The following is a 6,000-nucleotide window of genomic DNA, read 5'->3' as shown; positions in this document are numbered from 1 at the left end:
CACTTAATTCTGTTAAAATAAGATTTAAAATAAAAAATGCACAATTAAAATATAATAAAATGCAAACTATAACAAATATAATAAAATATACAACAAACAATCCCATTAACAGAAATTCCCAGGCTCAATATCTGGCATCTGCAGTTAAAAAGGAACAGGTACAATCAGGTACAGTAAAGAACATCTACCTGACTCCTTAGAGCCGCCAGTCAGAATAGGCAATATTGGCTACATGCAGTACTTTTTGTTCAGTGGGTACTCAAGGGTACTTAGTACCTGCACTTCTTTTGTTGTTAAAAAGTGTGGCACTTGTATTGTAACAACTTCATAGTGAGTACTGGCACCTATTTTTCTAGAAAAAAAAGCACTGGCTACATGGGCAATAGTCTAACCTGGTATAAAGTTGCTTCCTATGTTTCTAAGAAGGCTGATCGCCGAAGAATTGATGCTTTTGAATTATGGTGCTGGAGGAGACTCTTGAGAGTCCCATGGACTGCAAGAAGATCAAACCTATCCATTCTGAAGGAAATCAGCCCTGAGTGCTCCCTGGAAGGACAGATCGTGAAGCTGAGGCTCCAATACTTTGGCCACCTCATGAGAAGAGAAGAATCCTTGGAAAAGACCCTGATGTTGGGAAAGATTGAGGGCACTAGGAGAAGGGGACGATAGAGGACGAGATGGTTGGACAGTGTTCTTGAAGCTATGAACATGAGTTTGACCAAACTGCGGGAGGCAGTGGAAGACAGGAGTGCCTGGCGTGCTATGGTCCATGGGGTCACGAAGAGTCGGACACGACTAAACGACTAAACAACAACAAAATGTTTCTAAGAATGGGATGCGGTTGCGTGCATTCAATCTTAGTCATGGAATTCTGCAAGTTTAGAACAAATCAAAGTGCAGGATATGAACCGCAGCAGCAAACATTACAGTGATTATGTGAAGGCTTGAGAAAAGGACATTATTAAGGAGGAAAATAATAAGTACACCAACATAAAGATTATCCAAAGAAAGGATAAAGCTATTCCATACATGTCCCATATACAGATTCTGAGCTGGAATATACCAAAAGTGAAGCACTGCACAGAGGATACTATCATATCATACTTGCTTGGTATGAACTGGGCCTACACCTGTATAATTAACTCGAATCTTTAATGTTTCTTTGCACATTCTCCCCTAGGTTGATTCCAGGCAGCCTGTTTATTGAGCATTCATTCTGATTGGTTTGCAGGGAAGTTAGATGTTGTGTTAAAGAAGTGTTATACCACACTTTTCAGCTCATGCTATTTTCCCAATCACTTTTCTGATTGCATGCCTTCGCCCTCCACAATCTTTTGGGATGGAGGCTCATTATGCCCCCAAATCGTCTGTAATTCATTGTGCTCCTTAAATTTGCCAGTATGTAACTCAATCCTTTCTAAAATAGTGACAATCTGGAAATTCCCCTGGTCTAAATATCCATCTTAAATGTCAGGAAATCCATAGAGAAAAATCTCTCCCACATTTCCAAGGGTTCAGTCATTTTCGGAACATTGCTTTCAAATAGTAATAAAAATTATGCATGTCATTGCTTATAGCTCATTTAGCAACAATATCATTCTTGGTGTTTGATGAAAGAAATAAAATAAATCTGTTAAAGGGAAAAGAAAATTTCACAAAACACACAATGGAGCCAATTGTGAATAAAATGCTATTTTTAACATAACAGTCATGTTTATGATTAGTCCTTAAAGGTAAAGGTAAAGGACCCCTGACAGTTAAGTCCACTTGCGAATGACTCTGGGGTTGTGGTGCTCATCTCACTTTACTGGCTGAGGGAGCTGCCATTTGTCCACAGACAGTTTTTCCGGGTCATGTGGCCAGCATGACTAAGCCGCTTCTGGCGAAACCAGAGTAGCGCACGGGAACGCTGTTTACCTTCCCACTGGAGCGGTACCTATTTATCTACTTGCACTCTCAATATTGTTCACAGAGATGGGGCTTCTCTTAGCTGGTTCAAGTCATTTCTTCTTATCACTGTTAATTGGTTGTTTTGTTTGCATTGAGAAGAAAAGCATATTGTACAGGCTGTTCTGAGACATTTTCAATATGTGGAAACACAATGATACCAATGAAATGGAAAAGGGCAAGCTACGGCTGGGGTGGTAGAAAGAGAAGGAAACAACCACTATGGAAATATTTGGATATTTTAATTCCACACACAAAGAGATGCCCCTTGTTTAGTTGATATTATGGCCTCTGGCTACTTACTTGTGTGTAGGGGAGTATATAATTTTATACAAGTGGGGATGTAATTTCATTGTGAGATGAGAGTTAAGATCATTGGTAAAAATCACAATCTGTACACTGTGAATCCTTTTCACTGCATGTGCTACAAATGCAGCTGTATACATACTTGATCTATGTTATAGATGTGAGTGCAAACCCTTAGCAATCTAGCTCATGCTGTTGAAGTCAATCCTCTCCAAACATATGCACTTATTTACAACCCCTAGAAAGAGTAAGGTCCTTAATATTCCCCAGAGTTGCACAATACTGTTTCTTGAAGAGATGCTATGACTCATGTTTCTCTGGAAACACTGAAGGAACATGAACTGCCTTCTACCATCTACTCTGGCAGTGGCTCTGCAGGACGAGTTTCCAATATGGTACCCTCATTAGCAGTTTTTAATCAGGGATGATGGGAATGCATAGCCCACAGCACCTGGACATCACTGCATGGGTTAACTGTTCTCTACAAAGAGTATTTTCCATCACCTCCTACCAGATCATTTTTACCTGAGGAGCTAGGGATCAAATGTCAGACCTTCTGCATTCAAAACATGTGCTCTTCATCTGAAGTATGGTCCCCCTCCCTTCTTCATAATCCCCAATGTGCAGTGGAATCAGTCATTCTTACTCTGGGACACTATCAACTCTTCTTCATATGTTCTATGGCTGAGTTCTGAGACTGAAATCAAACACCAGGACTGAGCTCCACCACAGTTTAACTTTTGGAGTTGCACCAACAAGCCTAATGCACATCAGCAGGTGCAGTTATAGCCTCCCTCCCCCAGTTTTTGAGACATGCAATAGTTTTGTATGAGACTGATATGGGGCACACGGCTGCTTCCAGAGGAGTAGCCCCAATCAACAGAGCACTATTGTACTGGCACAGAAAACCTCAGTCAATCTGCAGTGCAACATGATACGATGTCACTTTGCCGGCGATGTAATATGGTGTACCATCCTCCAAAACTTCAGCACCGTCAGTGTTTTCCGAAATTGTAACACAAACTACTCCATCAGACAATAGCTTAAAGATAAAAAAGGCTATAAAATGGATCTGATGCTTGATTGTTCCTCTAACAAAAGTGTTTTGTTTTTATTTTGCGTCTCAGAACAGAAACAAAGCAGAAAATTAATCAGTAACATAGCAAGCACATTGTCTAAGAGTGATTCATTAGAAAGCAGTTTCAAAGCTTTTCATTGTCTCAAAGTTAATAAATTTTATCGTTCATTAGCAGCATAATAAACCTGGTGGGCTCTTAAATGGGCTGTGTTCCTATTTTCAGACCATTAAATCAAACACAACAATGTCATTGCTACCTGTGGATTTGTTTCCAAACTAATCTTGGGTGTCAGCTGACATTTGTGAACACCAAATCAATGGTGGTGTATGCACTTACTGCAAACAACAGTCATATGTTCCAAACCAGTGAGAGTGATGCACCATATGGAAAAAAATTGAGGACCAAGCACACACATGGATCCTGCACTCATAGCTTCCAACAGTGGGTCTCTGAGTCAAGCACTGGTTACTCTTTGTGCATTGTTGTACAGATGGAGAGGTTTTAATTCCATGCCATGGAGATATTGCAGGAGAAAAACTGCATGAATACAGAAAATGGCACATGCTACAGTAAGAAAGAAGATTAACTCACATGTAATACACAGCAGTCCATACAAACAAGGTCCAATTTCAAACAGTCCTGGACAGTAAAGTTCAATTCCTTTACAATCACGCTTGGAATATTGTGTACAGTTCGGGTTGCTGCACTTCAAAAAGGCTATTGTAGAAGGAGCAGAATATGGCAACCAAGTGATTAATGGGCTGGAGCATCTTCCTGATGGATAAAGGCAAAAATATTTAAGGTGTTTCTTGTTTGATTCATAGAATTTACTGCCACAGAATAGCTCAGTTGGTAAAGCATGAGACTCAGAGTCATGGGTTTGAGCCCCACATTGGGCAAAACATTCCTGCATTGCAGGGGGCTGGACTAGATGACTCTTTGGGTCCCTTCCAACTCTAGGATTCTGTGATGTTGTGAAGCTTAGTTGAATTTAAGAGGGTATTTGACAAACTCATGAAGTATCACCTATCAACAGCTAGTACGGTAGTCACAGTGGCTATATGGAAGCTCCAGGTTTCAGGCTCAAAGTGCCTCTGAATACCCATTATTTGGGAATAACTGTAGGGAAGGGGAATTTCCACTTGTCGTGCATTGCCAAGTGCATTCTGGGAAATAGCATTCTGTTCTGTTCCAGAAGGGTTCTTATGTTCAGAACATTTACAAGAATCCTCTGAATAGTCAACTTTTGTTGAGGCTTCAGCATGATTTAAAAATGAATTATTGTGGAAATCCTCCCTTTAGAAAGAGCTGATAATACTTCCTTACAAACTGGAGCTTCCTTTTAATTCCTGTCTGAAAAGGTTGAAAGGATCTGAAGAAGCTTGCAAGTCAAGGACAGGTGCCTGTTTCATACATTGTAGGATCAAAATATCATTACAAAAGGGGGGGAGCAGCGTAGAAGCTATCTACTTCTCCACAAGTCTTCCAAGGAAATGTTTAATTTCAGAAGAAAAGAAAAATGCCATCAGTTTGAGCAAGTGTGACAGCTGCTGTCGTAAAGCAGATTAGGTGTGCTAGGTTCGTAATCTAAAAAATGTGACTCAATAACAAGTGGGAACTTGGGAGACTTTGAAGAGACATAAAAGAAATAAAATGAAAATAATCATGCATTTCAAATAGAGCATTAAGAAGGAAATAAAAATGGAAAAAATGAACATCTAAATAATAAAAATAGAGTAGGGATGTCAACTTTTTAGGTGCACTATAATGATATAGTTTCATCAACTGTTGATTTGTTGTTTTAAATAGTTGTTTGGATTTTATCCTTTGCCAGGATACTTACTCTGAGCAAACAGCCTAGGAAATCCTTTAATGAACACCTTATTCCAGTCTCCATGTGTAATGAGATTTGAGATACATATATGTGTGTGTGTTTGTGTGTGTGTATATATATAATTGTTAATTGCTTCAGAATAGTGCTTGGACTACTGCAATGTGCTTTACTTGAGGCTACCTTTGAAGGACTGGGACCCAGGTGGCGCGGTGGTTAAACCACTGAGCCTAGGGCTTGCCGATCAGAAGGTCGGCAGTTCGAATCTCCGCGATGGGATGAGCTCCCGTTGCTCGGTCCCTGCTCCTGCCAACCTAGCAGTTCGAAAGCACATCAAAATGCAAGTAGATAAATAGGAACCACTACAGCGGGAAGGTAAACGGCGTTTCCATGTGCTGCTCTGGTTTGCCAGAAGCGGCTTTGTCATGCTGGCCACATGACCTGGAAGCTATACGCTGGCTCCCTCGGCCAATAATGTGAGATGAGCGCGCAACCCCAGAGTCGGTCACGACTGGACCTAATGGTCAGGGGTCCCTTTACCTTTACCTTTACCTTTACCTTTGAAGGTGACCCGGAAACTACAACTAATCCAGAATGCGGCAGCTAGACTGGTGACTGGGAGCGACCGCCGAGACCACATAACACCGATCTTGAAAGATCTCCATATTGGCTCCCAGTACGTTTCTGAGCACAATTCCAAGTGTTGGTGCTGACCTTTAAAGCCCTAAACGGCCTTGGCCCTTTAAAGCCCTAAACTGTCTCCACCCCCATCGTTCTACCTGGACACTGAGCTCCAGTACTGAGGGCCTTCTGGTGGTTCCCTCACTGCAACAAGCC

This window comes from Zootoca vivipara, chromosome 3 (genome assembly GCF_963506605.1).
Source record: "Zootoca vivipara chromosome 3, rZooViv1.1, whole genome shotgun sequence".
Lineage (NCBI taxonomy): Eukaryota > Metazoa > Chordata > Lepidosauria > Squamata > Lacertidae > Zootoca > Zootoca vivipara.
Note: the sequence above shows the minus strand (reverse complement) of the source record.